Raw genomic sequence first — 22849 nt, forward strand, 5'->3', positions numbered from 1 at the left:
ACACAGAACTAACAGAGGGGAACTCATCCCAGTGGATACCAAGGTATGTGCAGGCCCAAGAATACTAGCTACAGGTACCTTCCAAAGAGCAACTGGAGATACAATGGGGATTTTACAGGCATCAGCATCCAGGGTATTCCACCAGTTCCTGGATGCCATGTCAGCACATGCCGTTGAGCACGTATATTTCCCCAACACCCATGAGACGTTGGCCAGTAATATGCAACTGTTCCACCAAATAGCAGAATACCCTGAGGTAGTGGGTGCTATAGACTGCATGCACATATGCATCAAAGCACCACCCGGTGAACGGGTAAGGGTCTACCTCAACCGCAAGGGCTTCCCCTCCATCAACTGCTAGGTTGTGTGCGATGCCCAGGGCATAATAATGAATGTGTGTGCTGGCTGCCCTGGAAGCTATCACGATTCCCACATCTGGCATCTGACACAGCTGTACCAGAGATATGCCAATGGGGACATCCCTGACGGTCACCTAGTGGGGGATGCTGGATACGCACTGGAACCGTGGCTGATGACACCCATCAGAAATGCACATACACCTGAACAAGAACTCCATAATGAGGCACATGCACAAACCAGAATTATAATTAAGCGTGTGTTTGGGATGCTCAATTCACGGTTCCGGTGCCTGGACACAATTGGTGGAGCCTTGCAGTACTCACCAGCTACATGTACCCAAATTGTCATTGTATGTGCCATGCTACACAATATGATCCTGTGGAAACAACTGAAGCAGGAACAGCACGGGGCAGGGCCACATAGCCCCCCACCATTGCCAAGGCCTGCACAGGCACAGAGTGATTTGGAGGAGGAACAACATGAGCCTGCCCCAGAAGACAGAAGAAGGCGTGCCCGGTATGCCCTGGCCTTGCCAAAGAGGCAATGCATAGCACATACACTGACACAGGAGGGACCCAGGGCAGAACACCTCTCTCTGACTCTCACATACATTACACTGCCTGTGCCTAACCATGTGTAGGGAGTGTACTATGTGCATCTGACATAGGCAGCCCTGCAGCACCACCCTCAATACTGGGACACCCACAAGGTAAGTAACTCGCACATGCCAGTCAGGGGGGGGGTCACGTACCCAACAACAGTCACAACCAGCAGGACAGGTGTAGACAAACACAAACAAAGGCAGTGCAATGGCCTCTGAATGAGGCCTATGGGCAACCGCCCCCCAGGCCTACACAGATAGACTACAGCAGGTCAGGAAGTGGGATGTCAGTTCTGAAGGGTAGGAAGTCAGAAACTAATATGTAGGTAATTAAAAGCTAAGATCTGTAGTACACTGGTACGCCTCTAGTCAGCACAATAGGTAAGACAACAGACTGAAATGGAGTACCCGACATACCAGTACAGTCCCAGCAAATGTGTACAAATGTCAGGAGTGCCCCCCCATCCTACGTAGAAATATAGTAACTGTCAGGTGAGCCCCCCCAATCCTGTGTGGAAATGTAGAAATACTCAGGTGTGCCCTCCCATCCAAAGTAGAAATATAGTAACAGTCAGGTGTGACCCCCAATCCTGTGTAGAAATGTAGAAATAGACAGGTGTGCCCCCCCTCATCCTATGTAGAACTATAGTAACAGTCAGGTGTGCCCCCCTAATTCTAAGTAGAAATGTAGAAATAGTCAGGGAAGCCCCCCATCATCCTGCGTAGTAATGCAGAAATGTAGAAATGCAGAAATGCAAAAATGTAGTAACAGTCCATGCCAAATGATCGACGAATACCATGCAGAGACAGTATGTTACCGGTAGGTGTACAACACAAAGTCAGCACTGCAGTACAAATGACCTGGACTCGATCCACACATTCAATACAGACGGCCATACTGGGCATGCCCACACACTTAAACACATGTCTTCAAACACCAGTGGACCAGATATATCTGGCAGCTGCAGATTCCCTCCGGTACAGCTCTTTTGAGTGTGTGCCTTTAACTCCCAGTGGGTGTGGCTTAACCCTTTAAAAAATGAAGTTACCACCTTACAATTATAGAAAATACTCATTGAGAGAGGTCAAATATCAATACAGTTGTGTTTGCAATCACACATGCTTCAAGACAAAATATCTTGGTACCTTGTAAGTAACATGGTTTTTGAATTATTAATGCAAATTTGAACAATCAATATTTGACGCCTAGAGGAGCAGTAGGAGTTAACTGCCGAAGACGCCTGGTGGAGCACTCGGCTGTAATGAGTGCAGACACTCCTCAGTATGCACCACTCATGCTTTGCACACACAGTGGATAGGACTACAGGCGTATATGTAAGGACAACACACTATAATAAGCCAAAGGTAGACATACATAGATGTGTGGAAGAGGGAGACTGTGACAAGGAGCCATCCAGGCCTGTCCCACCCAACACACAGTCAAAGGGCCACAACCACATGAGGGTCAGATGTCACTCACTGCAGATACTAGCTACTGGTATCTCTCAGCATTACAGAGTATGTGGTGCACATGCCAGCTGTGCAACATGACTGTTCAAAGAAGTAGTCATCTAGCAGCTGCATACACGTACCTGTGAAATATGACCAAGGTTGTGCCCGAATGTGGCGTGTCAACCCCTAGATGAATGTGTTTTGGCCCATGCACACACAATACCCTTCCCATAGCCCCACTATGACAAGCTTGCTAAGGTCATCCACTGTGAAATACACCTTTGGGAGAACTGTATCCCAGTAATCTCTGTAGTGCATCCTGCAACTGCGTACTGCTGTAGTGTGATTAAGTAGTTAGATAGGAGTTCTAACCCGAACCTTGGCAACTGTGGGTGCATGTTTGTGTGTGTGTCTGTCTGTGTAGAAAGCAATGCTTTTTAGGGTAGTCACACCCCCTACAATTTAAATGCTCTACTTTGGTAAGGCTGCTGATGTCATCCACCTAGAAATACACCTCTGGGAAAGTTGTATCCCAGTAATCCCTGTAGCACATCCTGTAACTACGTACTGCTGTAGTGCGATAAAGTAGTTTGGTAGGAGTTCTAACCCCAGCCTTGGCAACTGTTTGTGTGTGCGTCTGTCTGTGTAGAAAGCAATGCTTTTTAGGGTAGTCACACCCCCTACAATTTAAATGCTCTACTTTGGTAAGGCTGCTGATGTCATCCACCTAGAAATACACCTTTGGGAAAGTTGTATCCCAGTAATCCCTGTAGCACATCCTGTAACTACGTACTGCTGTAGTTTGATAAAGTAGGAGTTCTAACCCCAGCCTTGGCAACTGCGTGTGTGTGTTTGTATGTGTGTCTGACTCTGTCTGTGTAGAAAGCAATGCCTTTTATGGTAGTCACACCCCCTACAATTTAAATGCTGATGTCATCCACCCAGAAATACACCTCTGGGAAGGTTGTAGCCCAGTAATCTCCGTAGCGCGTGACATAACTGTGTACTGCTGTAGTGTGATGTAGAACTCTGGTAGGGTTCTATCCCCCCCCCCCCATGGCAGTTCTCGATGTCTTGTGTGTGTTTCAATGTCTGTCTAGGGAGCAATGCATTAGAGGCTAGTCGCACTCAGTACATGTCAAATGCCCTACTTTGCCAATCCTGCTGATGTCAGCCAATGTGATATATATACCTTTGGGGAAGGAGCACTCTAGTAATCTCCATGGTGCGTACTATACCTGCATAGTGCTGTAGTGTAATAAACTAGTTAGGTAGGGAGGGGTTCTACTCCCAGACATGACAGGTGTGTGTGTGTGTGTGTGTTTGTAACTCGTATCCTGTGTGGAGGTGAGTGTGAGTGTGTGACAATGTCCACTGTACAGGGATAACAGATGTGAAATAGCCGAGAGGCTGGGGTGCAAATCCATACCCATACATGTGACATCAAGGCCAGGCAATCACAGTTAGCAATCCCAGTATTAGAGCACACTCTCACCCCATGTCTCATATACACACACACATGCCGTGGCAACAGCCAATATGTGTGTAGTACACTGCATACTGGCGACTGATAGTAACTATGGAGTGAATGCAATGGCCTACAGAGGGCATGACACCCTGTCCATCTGTCCAATGCACCTTCCCATGTTCCCCACTGGACACCTGCAACACCTGTGGTGCCATCACATGACCCACAAAGGACATACCATACCTGAAAACATGCCCTGTATGGATAGATGCCACTGACACCAGGGAATATTGTTAGCATGCTATCAATGTTGGTGCAGGGGTAACCTGCTGTCCATTACCAGTTCCTGCCACAGGTGGCCAAGACTGGCACATCTGATGATAATCTGTGCACACAACATGGGCCCGACACCCCAGGTACAGTTCCACATATCAATGTACGTGCATGTGGGAGGTGTGCACATCCCAGACACTGTCCATGTCATGGACTAAGGAACACATACATGGCAAGTGATGCACAGCATTGGCCACACACAATAGTCATCCAGGTTATTGGATGGTGGATACAATACCCACCTGTTTGGGCAAATACAGAAACCACAGCCCTGAGCCACAATGCAGACCATTGCCATGTGGCCTGATGTCAAGGTATACCCATCACCTAGCCTTGTATCGCTGTCTGTCACTGTTGCCCACCACATATCCATGCATAAATGCACCCATGCATGTCAGTACTGGCACCCTGTGTATTTGTGAGTATGTTGTATGATGCGTATGATCTCATCCACAATCACTATAACCCCAGTGGCATACTGAAGCATGTTGCCTGATGCTAGACACCTCCCCATACCTTTTGCCCATATAACCTCCATATGACCCGTGTGGTGTATGTGATACCTGCACAGTAATGTCTTGTGGCAATCTCACTAGTGATGAGCTGTACCCCTGGCCCTGGCAAGTGTGCCAATGTGTGTGCATCCCTGTGAGAGTGTGGCTGTGTTAACGCTGGCACCTGTTCATGCGGACAGGCACATGTACTTCACCTACCATATAGCTACCATATCCCTTTGCAGATGTCACTCACCATCACATATATTTTCTAAGGACTCCACAACTGGTAACCTATGTGGCGCATCCGATAACTGCATAGGACTGTGATAGCACTACATAGTCATCAGGGTTTGATAACCTGTGCTGGTAGGTGTGTGACACAAACATGCTTAGGTTTTACTCTCCTACCATTCCCTGACTTGTCACTGCCTCTGTCTGCCTCTCTCACTTCCTCTCTGGTGGATGTGGAGACCTACACCTGCTTTGCTTAGGCAGAAGCATGTGTATTTTAAGTGATGCTCATGATCAGCTGATGGCCTCTGCATGAATTGCAGCCCTCCCCTATCTGATTGCATGTGGTACAGCTGTGGTAACATTATCATATCCAATTGCATGGAAACACACTCCAATATCTAGGAACATCATGTTGGTGTTGGCCCTTTACATTCACTGTGAGCAGGAACTCGTTCTGTTGTTTGGCAAACAGCATCTCAGATGGATTGTGGATTTACCTCTAACAAGATGCACTGTGGAAACAGAGCAACAAACAGGAGGGGGATGTGCCTGACCTGACTATAGACTGTAAGTGCTGCTATACTGCATTTGGAGTAATGTTGGTTTAACAGTGTGTGGATATGGCTGTCCTACATATCTCAATACCTGCCATGTCAGTTCTATGTTTGAGGAATTCCCATCTGTAGGGTCATCTGCAGACTGGGCAGTGTGTTGTGCCTTTGGTTTCATGTGTTACCCACAGAGCATTTATCTGTGAACTGCAGAAGGTAGTGTGAGGATTGCAGTCTGTGGATGGTGAAAGCCATGACAGTTACTGACTTCATATCCCTCATAGGACATATGTTGCAACAAACCCTGTTACAACAGTAAAAGTATGAGGTAATCACAGCAACATGTCAATATTGGCCCTGTGTATGTGCTTCCAGCCACAACTCTATCACCCGTTGTACATATGTCATGCATTAAGAGGTGCGTATGTGCTGTACACCATCATTAGTGTCATCGTATCTGATAACAAGCCAGTGAGATATCAGACTGCTACACGTTATGTACAGTAGGGGTTATATTTGATGACATAACCTGGACATTCTGTAGTTGTTTGTACAGTACTGAAGTCTGTGTACTTATTTTGAATGCCGACAGTGTGTGTATTAATATGTACCTTGGCCTGTGTACAGACTGTGGTAGATGTCATAGTCCTAGGTCCCGTCCTATCTGATGTTACATGCTGCTCCACTGTATGTTATCATATTGGCTTACATGTTTGTAGGGCCATAAACACACATGTCCCATACCACAGATGGGCATCAGACCACACTGTGTAGTGGCCCAGTATATGTAGGGTCAGTGTGTGAGTGGCACATATGAGGATGGTGTTGAACAGATAGTCCATCTACTGTAATATTATGCTAGCTTACCATTTGTGGCTGTGGCAGTGTTCACATTGGTTGTGGTTATGCACTTTCACACAGGTGAATCTTAATCTGTGCTGTGACATGCCTGCAGAGCCTGCTATGTATGCAGGTACATGTGCATTCCCCCATAGGAGATGTAGGCCAGTGTTGAGCCAGTCTGCCTGTAGCCTGCACAGTGCTTTGTTACATGCCTAGCAGCTTAGTGTACTTACCCAGCGAGGTGTCATGTCCAGATACTTTCCAGATGTACTGCTGCTGGGCCTCCCTTAACAGTCATGTATTTCAGACAGAGTGGTGGGATGCTGTACAGATGTATGTCACTACCTAGTGGGTAGTACATGGCCATGGCACCTCTGTATCAGCAGTTATTATGTGTCAGAACAGTTACAGGTGTGTGAATGCATAACCTATGGGGGCGAATGTATACCAGTCATTATGTGTTTTACCCATCTACATGGCTGTTAACATCCATATTGTCAGGCTTGGCCCACATGTTCTGCACTAAGGGGTTCTGTGTATACCTCTGGACTGTACAGAGTGTGTTAGAATGTCCATATCTATTGGCCAATGTCTCTGCTGTAGTCCACAGGAGCATTACGTCCTTAGGATGTCTGTCAGTAACCAATGGCGCCCAATTGAAAAGCAGATGTGACCTCCCACACACACACCACGTCTGTGAAGACAATCCCTATTACAGTAGCTATAGTCTGCTAATATACCTGCTATACATGACTGACATCCCCTTGCACTACGGAGGTGGGACTATAGGGGCTGGGGTAGGGCTACACCCCATGTTCAGGACATATGGTGAATATATATGTACATATGATTATCCAGATATCTATATAGATAATTACACATGTACATATCGACATATATAGATGGGTGTGTATATGTACATAGATATGCATATACACACTCAGATATAAACATATACAGAGCAGTATATGTCTACACATATACAGATAGAGATACATATACACATATACCACGGTGCCATGCCTGCCAGCAGTCCACTGCTGTTGTATCCCCCACACATACGGTGGGGCTGGGGCCATATATGTGTGGGCTTCACCTACACAATACATGTGTTCCCATATGCACTCCAGAGACCAGTGTATGTAACAGTGGTATATGGCCCTGTATTAATGAGTCTGGGGGGGATGCACCATACATAACCTAGGCTGTTACAACATGTGGGGGTATCAGGGGTGAGCTGCCTTAAGGTACCTGGATGTACAGTACCATATGTCACCTATCTTGACATTACTTACATAAAGTGGGTTACTGCAGGCCTACTGCCTCCTGCCATACAGACTGTTCTGTGTGCCAGACTGCCAGTGTGCCTGTGATGGTGTCAGTTATGCCTTGTTATGTAACAGTTACATCCAATTTGGTTAACTGAGGTCTTTACCACCTAGTGATTTTGTACAGAGTGTAGATAGAGGCTGCTGGACTATACACCTGCATCACTTACTGTTGATTGTGTGGTATCCTGTGGCCGTCTGTCCTTACTAATGTATGATTTGAAGGGCTTGGCCTGGACAACAACAGTTGTGGACCTTTCCAGACTACTGTGTTAGTATAACTGTTTCACAGTTGCATTACTCTGTTGATATGGGTGTCAGTGTCTGAACAGCTATATGACATGGCATGTAATTCTGTAATAGTACACAAATAAAGGTATTCCATTTCTGCAAACCTGTGTGTGGTGTTTATCCTATGACCTCTCTGTGGGTATATGTTGCAGGCAATGAATGTCATTTGTATGGGTGGGTCATTCGATGTCCATTTGTTAGGGTGGTCACTGTAGGCATAGTGGATGTACCATATTGTGAGCGCCTACTACATAAGTATCTTACTGTACATATGTTTGCGTGTGTATGTGCAGTCACATGTATATCTATCTCTCTCTCTCTCTCTATAGATATATATATATATATATATATATATATGTTACCAAACCAAATGAAAAAACAAAGACAATTATCACTAAAAACGAAGAAACTCCGTGACACAAAAGCATTCAAAACAAATTCAAAATGAATTGAAGAGAAAACACCCGACACTCTTGTATTATTTAGTGCTTTTGTCTTCTTTATTATCAAGACTTCTTCAGAAAGACATGTTTCATTATTAAAGGCAACCATTTTATCATTGTTTAAATACAATATTTCGAGCTGTTTATTTAAATTGCCAACACAATTCTTAACCAATAATACTGTGAGACCAGTAGACCTGCAAGGTGCTGTGTACATCTTCATTATCATTATAATAAAGAGGTGATTCAGTTACCAGTAGTCCTGCAAGGTGCTGTGTGCTTCATTAGAAAATAATTTAGTTATCAAGTGGGAAACCTGCAGTGCCATGTGTATACAAGGGTCATGAATTAGATGTTCCTATTAAGTTTCGTGTGCATACTGGGCAACCTTGTGTACCATGTATGCTTTGTGATACCTAAAAATAAAACCATTGGTGTAAACAAAGTCAACCCGTGAAGTCGATTGTTATTACCAAGAAAAAATTTGTCCCATGTGGGACGACCCAAAATTAAGCGTTTTTCTTTGCGGTAACCTCATGTCTCCAAAGATAAGCATGGCTGTGTTCATATCTGCATGGACTACAGTGTGTGGAAGACCAAAGATACTTGGGTTGGGACAACATACAAGATGAGTCTCGATGGAGAGGAGGAGTGGAGGGTGGGCAAAGTGTGGTGGTGTGGTTGCTACAGGCCAGTAACCAGAGACGGGATGGTGGCTGCGTGTTTGCAGTGGGGGGGGAGGGGCAGAACTGTGGGTAAAGAATATATGGGTTGAGGAGAGGCTGGGTTGGATGGGCCTGTACTGGTCGGCCCACCTAGCGAGTGGGGGAGAGGGAATGAAATATAAAAAAAAATAAATAAAAAATAAAAGAAAAATAATTAAAATTCCTATTTAAATAAAACAAATAAAATAAAATAAACTTGGTAGTGTATTGCAGGGAGGATGTGTTTGGCTGTGGAGGGGGTATGCCAATTCGTACAAGACATATATTGTTTGGGACCTCTCAACCCCATTAACGGTGCATGTGGACATATATGTTTCTGTTAATCTACCATTGCTATCTACAGATGTATGGCCATATATACCTATATAGGTATATATATTTGCTTACATATTTATAACTATGCCCGTATATACCTACAGAGATATATATCTGTGCACATATATGTAACTTGCTGTGTATATGTAGACTTATAGGTGTTGACATATATGTGTAGATGTCGGCATTTGTATGTATATATGTTCATATATATTTATATGTATATATTTCTGAATATTTATATATAGATATATATATATATATATATATATATATATATATATATATATATATTATATATATATGTATATAGATATGTTGTATCCGTTTAGATATTAATATATTTACACACACACATACATATAGATGTTGGTATACATTCTCTGTACTGTTGCATGACTGGGCTGGATGTTACTTTCCTGAAAACATCAAATTTATGTATATCTGGCATGGCTTTGCGGTAAATCACTTTGTGTAGGGTGTGCATGGTCCTGGTTTCCAGCCTTGCAGAGGCTGTTTATTTTGTTGCTGGGCAGAACACAGGCCATTGGATACAGAGTGATAAAGGCACTTTAAAGCAGTTGTAAGCTGGTTTGCGTGGAGGTAAGCACTGCTAATGTCTGGTTACAGTTTCTTACACTCAGTTAGTTTCTAAATTGCTTAATGTGTGTAGGCATAGCTTACCCCTTCGCAAACAGGCTTAAACCCGCTTACTCCTGCTTACCCCAATGCTAATTTCTTTAAAAGAAAAGAAAAAGGGCTTGATAGGAAAGTGGTGAAAAAAGGGGCACAAAGTGAGAAAGACAGTAGGGAAAATATCCAGGGATGTGCAGGAAGGGTAGAGGGAAGTTCCATAGCTGCCCATTTCTTCTACAGCTACAGCTACAGCTGTAGCTGTAGCTGTAAGGAAGGTCCATAGCTGCCCATTTCTTCTACAGCTACAACTGTGCATATACACTGAATTTGGAGGTAGATTTGGACACTCAAACCCCTTGGGGAGGTGAGGACAACAATAATTTGTTGTGATGCCAATTAGACCAGATTACATGTGTCCAGTGGACACGTGTGCAAAATGGACAGCTATGTATAGGGTGAGATTTTTTTGTGGGAACAGATTGCCCTTTTTTTTCAGGTGAGAGTGGAATGTTGGGGAGGGGTAGTAGGTATATTTGAGAAGCTAGGTTAGGTAGGTTAATAGACAAGACAAACAAGATGCATACAGGGGTGGTATATGACACATGTGGGGGGTAAACACCTTGGACAGGGAGGGGTGTTTGGAAGTCACAAGCCCATGAGCCCCAAATGGAAACAGTGGGACTGAGGTCACCACCCATGGGCAGTCATCACTGCACCTTCACAGCCCCAAAGTTGGCTGTGCTGGTGGCTGGGTAGGAGGGGCAGGCTCACCCTCTAATTGTGCCACGCGGCCATCAAGCTGGCGTAGCTTGTCTTGGATCTCCTTGTCGAGCTCCCTATGCACCACGGCCTGGACCTGACAGTGGGTGACAGGTACCTCCCTGCCCCCCACTCCCTGGGGGGGGCAAGCCCCATCCCCTGCTGCAGTTCCACCTGAAGGTGGTGCAAGGCCAAAGGAGGAGGAGGTCCCAGGCTGGGCCCCAGATGTGCTGGTGTCTGGTGCCATGGCTAGCTGAGGTGGGACAGGTGGGTCGGCTGGGACCAGCTTTCCAATACGGGCTATGGTGTTGCAGTTTTAAGAAAGATATCAGTTAGTAATAGACAACAGCATTCAGGATTAGTTATAACAGCATGCATAGGCATTCCCATTAACCCATATTTACAACAGTTTCAGAGTGAGCAGAACACATGCATATATGGGGCAACAGTGGCCATTACAACAGCTTGCAGGTTTCATTAATAGCAACAGTCCACCAATATGGGAGTATTTTAACATGGCACATGCATAGAACCAAATGTGAATATTTATAAGCCAATAGGACATATGTCTTGACAGAAGTTTGGAGTGTACATATACCCATTGAGATGTGTAATTAGGTTATTGTAGCACATATGGTGGGGGTGAGAGAGACAGGTCCATTAACAAGTAATATATCCCTGTAGTATTCACAACTTTCTTAGTCACTGCAGTGATCTGTCCCTTACATGTATTATTATACTACCCAATGTCCTTACTTTGTACAATGGTATGTTTGTAGATTAGTATCTACATGGACTGTGTCTTACGTATAGTCTACACCTCTTACCTGGTATAGCTGTTGAGAAAAATCACTGTTAACACTACCTGACAATTTCTACACATACTCCCAGATTCCATACTTGTAGACAAGTATATAAGTGAACTGTGTTGTACCTACAGTCTACACCTCTTACCTGTTATAGCTGTGAAGAAAATCTTTAACACTACCTGTCAAATTCTACACATACTCCCAGATAGCATGTTGATGTTGTACACATACCTAACAATCTGTTATTGCACACACTCTGGTCACGGCTTGATAGGATGCAGGTGTTAATGTGACATATTTTGAGAATAGCTGTCATACACTTTGGGTGAGATGCTACAATGACAGGTTTGTTTTTATATACATTATCTGACTATGTACAGGTCTGACTATCAGTTATATGTCAGTAAAAGCTGCCTACATTTCTTGGATCATCACAGTGATATTTCAGGGGAACAGGTTACCGGGCAGCAGATCTGGGCTATTTATCTGGACATGCTGGACAGATCAGAACAGTTGAGGGGTATGACTATGCATACAGCTTACTACCTGAACATTCTGCCACAGTCTGTACAGTTGATGGCTATGATTATGCTTACAGTGTACTATCTGAACATTCTAGCAAATTCTGTACAGTTGGGTTTAATTATGCACACAGATTTCTATCTGAACATTCTCAAAAACAATGTACAGTTGTGGGGTATGATTATGCATGCAACTTACTACCACTCCCGGGATTCAGACCCCTGCTATGTGTGGTAAAAATATTATAGTTGGCATCACAGTACACTATGCTATCAGGGAATTGGTGTGAAGCATTCCAATGTTTCCTAAGTCTCCGTCAATTGTACAAAATGACTGACCTCTTGGGACTTCCAATATTGTTATACTGAACTTCCTACACATTTTATTTGCATTCAACAGTGTGGGTAACACCGCTTATTACAACAGTACTATTTATAGAATGCATCACTACAACAACATGTGACAGCAGAATGTACACAAGCACTCTGGGGGTTATACTTTTATTCACAAGATATTACACCTTTATTTACACACAACCTATATGACAGTCTTCCTGCCATATTGTCTAGTTTATTCAGTACATCCCATACACAATACATTTTTATACTGGTACAACACTTTCCAGAACTGTTATATTTATTTGTTATGACAGTACATGCAAGATTATTACTAACCTGCCTCGCGACACAGCCTTTGCAGCCTAGCAGCATGGGCTTGCTGGTTCGCAGCCCGCTCATCTGCAGCTGTCAGAGAAATACAGTGATATTTAGCCATTACCTATGCATAGTATATACAAGCTAGGCAAGCATTATCTATGTAGTAGAATGAGTACTTAGTGCTGGGGCATTGACCATCTGCCTTGATTCCTGGATCCACTGGTCCAAGAGATCCTCCCTCCACCACTTCAGGTCAGCATGGTGATGCCTGACTTGCTCACCAGTCCGGGAGATACCAGTGGCACTGGTGAGGTCATGGACAAGAGTGTCCCAGGCCTCCACTTTATACTGGCTCTGCAGTAGTCTCTGCTCATGGTGTTTTACCAGGAGCCATACCATGAATCTGGACTCCTGGGTGCCTCAGCGCTGTACTCTAAATTGAGTGCCTTCCCCTACTCCAGCCATTCTGCCTACAGTAGGGAGCTGCAACCAGTTATGGGAAGTATTTGCACCTGTAGGGTTTAAATACGCCCAATTTCCTGCACTTTTTCATGACTGGAGGGTTTTGAAAAGGCTAAGCTATGGACACATCTGCTTACCTAATGTTGGCATTGCTGAAAGGGGTATACCACTGGGCAGACTGAGTTAGCCAGCCTACACATTGCTTACACCAAGTAAGCTGAGCTATGCAATGCTTAGTGTTGCTTAATATTTAATTAGCATTATATTTTCCTTCTGGCACTGATTTATTACTTGTTACATGTTACATCTCTGTCTGGTATCTGTGATTCATGTGTACCTACACTGTATGGGGTCCTGGGGACTTCATCAATAACACCTCACATCTGGCCTTACTGCAGTACTCCAGTTCACATATTTATGTTATGTAGCAGGTTATACAACATCACACTGTACATACATTCCTTTCACATGTTCAGTTTGATTTTCTATGGTGAGGATTTGCTTGTTGAAACCTCAATCTTATGTACTGTTATGATGGCTTAGTGGTTAACTACTTTGACTGTAGTGTACAGGGTCATGGGTTCGAGCCTTGCAGAGGGTGTTTATTTTGTTGCTGGGCAGAACACGGGCTGTTGAATACAGAGTGGTTAAGGCACTTTAAAGCAGTTGTAAGCATGTGTGTGTGTATTTGCGCGATAGTAAGCACTGCTAACTTCCAGTTACAGTTTCTTATACTCAGTTTCCACATTGCTTAATCTGTGTAGGCAGTGCTTACCCCCCGCACAAACGCACTTAAACATGCTTTCTAGTGATTACATATGCTTACTACTGCTTATTTGTGCTTAAACCTCCTTACTAGTGCCTTATTCATTGACACTGATACTTCACATGTGCATGTCCTGCAGTTCTCCAGTTCATAAATATGTGTGATTTAGTGGGTATTGCAACAAAAATATTGGTTATAACATGGTTTTCCATGTAAAATAAACTGTGCTACAGTGGGACTCGAACCAGGAATGCCTGCTCATTAAGCAAATGCTCTGCCCACTACACTAATGCTGTGCTGCTTCATTTGCATATATCTTCCTTGTTATTCTCTTCAGCCTTTTAAGCTGCTTTAGCCATAGCTAATCGATGGGCACACCCATGCAACTATGGTTAACTGTACTTGGATTTTTTAAACAATATAAATAGACGGGTTTCTTCATTTAATTTGTATGTACTGTTGCTGTTGTACACATGGGGGACTGTTGGTGAGGATATGCAGACATCTATGAGCAGTCTCACTCATTTCTTACCACTTTCTGCTGTTCTACATTGCAGGGGCATGTTTATTCTGAGAGTTCTGCTCTCAGATACGCCCCCTGCACTCGTGCATGCTCCATGTAAGCCTAGGAGCACAGGCAGTGCACCTTCTTAATATGCATGGCGCGCTGACGTCCTGCTCCTGAACGGGCGCTTCCTTGCAGGACTAAGCTAGTCCTGCACGGAAGTTTAGTAAATCTAGGGGAGTGTGTATATTTGAGTCAGTGTGCACTTGTGTGCATCTGTTTATATGTGTTTGTGCTCACTGTGGCCTTTGCATATAGTTATAATGGACTATGAATTTGTCCCTTGCAAAATATGACATCTTTTTTTTATCACAGCTAAGTATATGAAGATTTCACGTGTTTCCAAAGAGGGTAAGATGTAGATGACCTTGCAAACAATCCCCACACATGCCTGAAATGATTATGCATTCACTGGGCTTTCTGCCTCTATGCAATAATTTTGGAAGTCTCTTGCTGAGACTAGAAACACCAAGAATCTTATTTTATTGACTATGTAACATTGCAGGAAAATTGAGCCATGTTTACTGATTTTGCATATACTATATGGTATTTGTCAATATTTGATTGCCAATTTCATCCTAGCCCTTATACCAAAAGCTCAGTTATATCTTTATCTTTTATTTTCTTGACAACAAATGAATGTGTTCATGAGAAAAAAAAATCATATCAATGTTTTTTTCCTAGCAAACAGAGATCCAGATAAAGTAAACTTCTTATAAAGCTGCTACTGCATTCTGTCTGTCACCACATAAAAAAAGCAGGACCTGGGACTCATTAATATTCATAAAGTAACACTGCAATTTAGTAATGCTGGTCTGAATAAAAACAAAGAAAATCAGCCAGTCTTAGTTAAGGCAATGTCATTGCTTTACAAACTGAATCCCATTTTCAGATAACGTTCATCTTGGGTCTTCAAGCATAGTACAGTTAGTATTGAAAATGCAAACCAAGACTCAAATAACAGAAACAGAAATAGATTCATTAGCATGACTGGATACTCTCTACCATTCTCAATGAGAACCTTATACATACATAGCACCTAGAGCAAGGCCTTTGACATAGTGTCTCACATAATGCTGCAAAACTGAAGGCTACTGTAGTAGGAATCTAATTGCTGAATTTGGGGCAATGAATACCTGACAGTAGACAGAGGTGGTAATGATGGTGCTGCCAAGCAGATGTAATGATCAGTGAGATGCCCTTGAGTTCAGTGCTAAGCCCATCCTTTTTGACATATTTTAGTGCATTTTTAAAACAATAAGTACTTGAATGCAGTTTATAACATAGACAAATTACTGGCAGACAATTTTCAGTGTCAAATTGGCTAAGTGTAATACTTGTACAGGATTTTGTATACGAAAGACGGAATGAGCATTTAAGTCTAGGATATATGAACATTTATACAAGATAAAACATGAAAAGGTAACCAATGCCCTGTACAGGCATAGTAAAATATATATTGGTTTTTCTGGTTTTAAATTTGGCATTTTAGATGTCATTCAAGCCAACCCTAAGGGAGGGGATTGGAAAAATATTTTAAATAAAAAAGAACTTATGTGGCAATTAAGACTGGCCGCTAACTTTCCCCCCAGGTTGAATGACTTTATATCAATTGTGCCAGCCTTAAAAGAAAAAGCTGGAAAAATATAAAGTACAAAATATGAAATGTGATACACTAAATATAAAGTGCAATAATTCTGATATCTGTTTTTTAAACTGTTTGTTTTAACATAAATGCCTCTTTTTAAAATTTTTTTTTAAAAAATGTAAAAGTTTTCTGCATTTTCCCACTTTAAATAAGAATTTTGTATTAAATAGTCATTATTTATTAATTAATTAATTTATTCTAATAGATTTGAAGTGATTGGTATGGTTTCAACCTATGGGTTCAGGTCTCTATGTATTTAAAAGTTTGGCTGCTTGTACTTATTGTTCTGATGAAGTCGATCTTTTATTGATGAAAGCACTTAACCTGGTAATAAAGAGTGTGTTTTCCATTTGCCCTGCTGGTGCATTTTTTTGGTATCTGTGTGAAACCATGCAATCTTATACGTTTTGTTGGATAGCCACAAAGCAAATTTTGAGTTATCAGGACTGTCTCTAAAGGGACTGAAGAAACAAGTAGCCTGAGTAGTAAACTTACCCCACCTCCTCCAGGCTGAATCACACTATATAATTGGACAGCACAGCAGGAAGTCATCAGCACCGTGTGGTGTGTTGCAAAGGAAGTGGGCTCCAGATATCACCCTCCCATTCAGTGCTGGTGGGCTGCTATCTAGAATATTGGACTCAGTTCTGATGGTCCTATCAGAGGAAGGAATTGAAACAGTTTCCAGGAAAATATGGAGCATGGAATGTAAGGAAATGCTCAAAGCACTTGGAGTGTACTCCGTCCGGGACAGAAATGGGAAAGGAGACATAACACAGATGCAGACCACATTATTAGGGGGCAGGCAGGTGACATAGAAGTTAAGGAAGGTAGGAGTGAAAGTGAAGGCTTGATTTGCAAACTGGACAGTAAGCTTTTAAAACTGACATTAACAAAATATAACTTCTCAGAGAGGGTGGTGGGATACTGCTACACATTACTAAAGAGGCTTTTGACTACAGAGGTGTAAAAGAATTTCAGTCACTCTGGGATATAGAAAACAGGGTACAAGAAGGCAGCTGCATAAGCTGTCTGTAATATGCAGATGCACTTGAAGGGTCAGTGGTAAGTTTCCTTTCATACCATGTATGGGTCAGTGGACAGAGTGTCAGAATGAACTTATGCCTTTGGTACACTGGGAAGAATATATGTGAATGTTTAGTTTTACAGTGACAATCTTCTTTTCTCTCCATCAGTTTATAAGGTGTCAATCTTTTATGAGGGGGGGTGTCTATCATTCTCTTTGTACCATTTCAGATATAAAACCATATGCACAGCCTAGAAGAAATGTCACAAGGTGGGAATATATTGAGGATTTCAAGAAAGTAAAAATTAAAATGACAACACACAGTTAAATAACAAATTGCAGGCCACTCATAATCTGCATAAATTGCATTCATGCCTTTTATTTTGATTTTTTTATATTAAAAAGTTATTTTTTAAATCTGAATCACACTATACAGTAATGTACCATACATTGTGAAGGAAAATAATATTAAAAATTAGAGTTATTTCACAGAACTGGCAACCCTGGCACTTTGATATAATGCTTTCAAACTAAAAAAAATATATTTATATTAACAAAATAAAGTAACGACCCAGTGTGGAAAGCTTTGACACAATGTTTTTTTTTCTTTTTCTGAAACATTTTACACATTATTACAGCAACATAATTTACAAATGTTACAATCTTTGTTTTGCAGAGGAGACGCATTCTGCATGGTTTCTCTTGAACAAGTTTTGAAATACGAGCCAGTGTCCACTATTCAATCATAGGCTCATTTTGTTTTTAACAAACAGATGTAACAAAGAATGTCTGACAAACAACATTCAAGGAAATGTTCCACTCTTGGGGAAACCATATGCACGTACACCTCCCAGATGAAGCAGACAGTTACATAAATGTATGCCTTTCAGTCTCCATTAGTGTCTGCTTATTTAACTGTTCTTCGTCTCTTGGACAATGTAACACACTGACTGTAGCAAGTTCAGGCAGGTAGCCATGACCATATAGACCAACTGACCAGCAGTTAAGTAAATTCAGGACTGGGTACAAACACAAGCTTTTCTGTGGAAAAATATATTTACCTAGACATGAAATAACTCATATGTCTTATGACTGTCCATTGATTATAACAGGAAAAAACATAACCTTAGGGTGCTATGAACATTTAAATAAATTCTTGTAACATTTTTTGACAACTGCATAAAACCATTATAAATCCAGTTTATAATTTGAGAAGCTGGTATATTTAATGGCTGTTGTACTTATCTGCTGTTTCCAAGAATTGTAAGTGACATATCAAATCAGCACAGCACGGCATCACTGAAATTCAGTTAACATTTTAAACAGCCATTATTGTACTCACAAACTGACTATATAAGTGGAATAATGCCTGCATTGAGGTTTATGGCTTTACCTTAGGCCAATACTTGTCTAATTTTGACACTCTCCCCACAGTAAAGCTAACTTATCTGGATATTTCTGTAACAAAACCACATATTTCCAAATATCTTATTTTGGATGCATAAACAGTTCAGTAGTTCAAATGTATACAAGTCCTTACATTTTATTATTGATTCGGAACCCTGGCATATCAAATTCAACCAGCACATAGCTTACAGATATGCAAAAAGAGATGCATGCACTGCTATAGTTTGCATTAAATGACAAGACACAAGAATGAAGCAAAACGTGTGTGTGTGTGTGTGTGTGTGTATGTGATATTTAATTCTGCTGTGTGGCAATTTTGAGTGGTTAGGCCAGAGCAGAAAGCAACAAGCATATGCAGATCTGTCCCTCTTTTTTTCACTCACTTTCTCTCTATGTATGTGTGTGTGTGTGTGTATCTATATATATATATATATATATATATATATATATATATATATATATATATATATATATTATTTATTTATCTAAGTAACTATCTATGTATGGGATTCTAAAATAGGGTCTATATTATATCACTGAATGCTTAAAAAAGCGAACGGTGATTAATCGACCCCATGTAAGTGAAAGCTTACAATGTCGAAACCTCAGAACAGCGATTTTTTTTTCCAAGGGAAAAAAATCACTGTTCCAAAAAAAACAAATAAATAAGTAAAAGCTTTAAAACATTACATAAAGTGGGGCCTTCACCCCCCACACCCCCCGATGTGGAGGGTTGTGCCCCCCACACCCCCCGATGTGGAGGGTTGTGCCCCCCCCACCCCCCTACTTAAATATACCAACTCCGAGATCGCACTACAAAGTAATGGAAGTGGCCAAGCAAATTCATTCCCAGGGAAAGAATTCACTTAAAAGCCCCTTCGCTATTTTGCCTTTTCATTCTTTTACGTTCAATCAAGATGCATTCGACGTAACGTGTCTGCGATCATGTAATAGGAACCCACTAAATAAACTCAGGTGTAGGGGTAGCAAGCTACATTGAGCAATTATCCCATGCCCAAGCTCAGACCCAAGGGCTTATTCATTTTATGATGATGATGGGGACTGTTGGAGCCCTATGCTCAATTTCTAAAGATCAATCAGGCTTACATCACCAATGTAAAATAACAAAGCACAGCATTGTAAAACTCTGAACTAAGAGAGTAGTCCATATAGGCCCATGGGCGGTTTCTGCAAAGCAACAGCTCCACCTGTAACAGGAACTTGGTACTGCAGGCAGTACAAGATGGAAAGGATGACTGGCTGCAGTAATGATTTCTACTATCAGGTGGAGCAGTTCTGCCACTGTGATGGTGCCATAGAGGAGGATTGAGGATTGCTTACATACTCCATAGAATTTTGTGTGAGTCCTCTCTGAATGTCATAGGAAATGTCTTGCACAGGTAAAAATAGATCAAATTAGATGATATTCTCTTGTTGACTAGTGCTCCTGCATGCCTATCGGGATCTGATTACATTGAGAATACATGCATGGAGGCCATGCTGCCTGTCAAGCATGCATTCTCCCAGCCGTCACACAGGTGATGCTGCTGTGAAGGATGTCCTCTTGACCATGCAGCTATACCTGTATGGCAGCACAACTGCTGTCCTGTAAGGGGAGCCTACTTCAGGTGGACTGTATGGGTCTGCCGAGTTCTTCACTGGGATCTTGCTATGCAAGGAATAGGTAATGAGATTCTCTATCATTGAATATACTGCATAATCTCATTACATGCACCTGGTGTAGTGGGTATCCCTTGTGTTTTGGGCCTACTCTGCCTTCCGGGGAGGATATCAGAACAGGAGAACAGGGGTGTAAAATCATATCTGGGGTAGTAAAACAGGATGGAATCTGGAATTTGGCCTATATATATATATATTATATACACACACACATATTACATCTCTATACATTTTAGATCTATGAAGATAGAATAGTTTATATGGCAAACATTTTTTAAAATCTAAAGGCCACTTTAGTTACATAACCTCCTACAGTTGACAATGGCTTCATTTTTCTGCTTAATGTATCAAGACTTGTTATTTTCTACCACTGTTACCCTACACATTTCTCCATATCCAGTAATGGAAGCTGTCTTTGCCCACAGAAAATATGTTCTGGTTACACACACTATCTGCCTTTCCATTTATTTTAGTACTGTCTCAGATTTAGGGGCAGATCTGAACAGGATTACAGCTGCTCTGTGGCATAGTTGCATTTCAGGAGATTATTTTGGAACTGGGCTTCTCGTCTGCAGAATAATACTTCTATTATTGAACTGAAAGCAACAGTCTGTGGTGTTGCCTAAATCCACACCTACTTCTGTCTATTTATTCTATGCATTTCCAATTAATAGAGCCAAAGAGGAAGTGGAAACAGCATAAGGGAAGGGAAGTGAAGTGACCGCATCATACAAGCTGAGATTCAAACCTTTTTACTCCTTTGCGCTAGATTTAAAGACGCAAAACCTAACCTGAAGGCTAACCTAAAATAACATAATTCTTTTTGCCACTCACTGTTTCCTTTTGTTATAAAACTGTCCGACATGATCTCAACACATCTTTGGCCCTTCTAAATTACGTCACAATATTTCCTGGTTCAATGTTGGATTGCTGTCTTTATATGAAGGTTTTGTACTTCTATTTAAAGTCAGCAATAGGAAGTCTCATACAGAACAGACAGGCACGATTTCTCAAAGGAAACATGTCGATCTACTGACAGTTATTTCTTTGACTGACGATGGATCGAAAAAATTTTTCCAAAATACCATTTAGCAATTCACAGAGACATTTTCTTTTTTGCAAGTGAGCAAGCCCCCCTCAATAATTATATATACCTACTCCATTGTTGCACAACAGCAGAGAAAAGTAAAACTCGGCATTTGCTCGATCAATCAGCAGTCAATGAAATGGCTGTCGATAGATTGACTTACACTCTCTTTTAATATGTGCTGAATCTTATTTGGGGCTTTGCACTGTGTTCTCAGGTGTACCATGCTGTAGAGCCACCATGCTTACTCTCATGCCCAATCCATGCTGGATGATAAAACAGACCCATCAAAATACAAAGGTTATACAGCCGTCACCATTTTTATCAGCCTTTTGCCATTTTTCCCACTGCCCAGAATGACCCTTTTACCCTATTTTTCTCTTTACAAATGAAACGTAAACATCATTATCTTGGAGGTTTGTGAAATAACACACGAGTTCTGGAGATTTCTACAAGAACTCACAAGAATGGGTAAAACTTTTCACATAACAGCTTTGGCCACTATTGTTGCTATCTAACTGACCTTTGCCTACAGGTAGGCTTGGAAAGCTATAGGTGTTCAAGTCCACGAAAGAAGAAATGCCATGCAAACACAGATACTAGTCCCCCTGCAGTTCACCGTTCACTATCTGTTAGGACAGGGAAATCAGACACAGCCACTAGGGGGGGGCATTAACTTATCTACATATAAATAATTCCTCCATAGTCTCTTACAGATATCAAATGCAAAGTTGAACAACCATTGGCTGACGCATGATTTCAGAGGAAGGCTGTCTTAGTCTGGTGGCAGGTGGTATTTTCATCTTTCTATACATACTCTACCTGCACCAATTCATGTCTTGCTATTTCGGTACACTCCTACTTCTGGAGTATGGGGGTGGATGAGCTATTTATGCTGTACTTTTAATAATCATTTCTAAGAATGCAAATAATAATGACTTTGTATGTAGTCACATCAAGCATATGGCTTCATTAATAGTTTGGTGACTATGCACATTTATCACTATAGCATCTTTATGTAAAAATGGACAAACGTATTTTAAACCGAGTATACTATATATATATATATATATATATATATATATATATATATATATATATATATATATATAGAATCAAGAAACACAAAAAATATGCAGTTAACAGGAAAGACTACAACTTCAGTATACATATATTGAAGCATACGTAAGAAAAAAATAGCTTTTGAAACACAAAGCATGACAACAGTCTAGAATGAGGACATGTGGTAAAACATTTGTTAAAGGAAAGGATGCTATGTTTATGGTACACATTCCCATCAGAGGTGGGGGGGGGGGGTCCCAAACACCAGGGGGGTATAGGAATTCCTAAGAATGGAAACTCCAATAGGAATACATTGGTCAAG

This window comes from Protopterus annectens, chromosome 9.part0, assembly GCF_019279795.1.
Source record: "Protopterus annectens isolate FY-2018-M chromosome 9.part0, PAN1.0, whole genome shotgun sequence".
In the NCBI taxonomy this organism is placed as follows: domain Eukaryota; kingdom Metazoa; phylum Chordata; order Ceratodontiformes; family Protopteridae; genus Protopterus; species Protopterus annectens.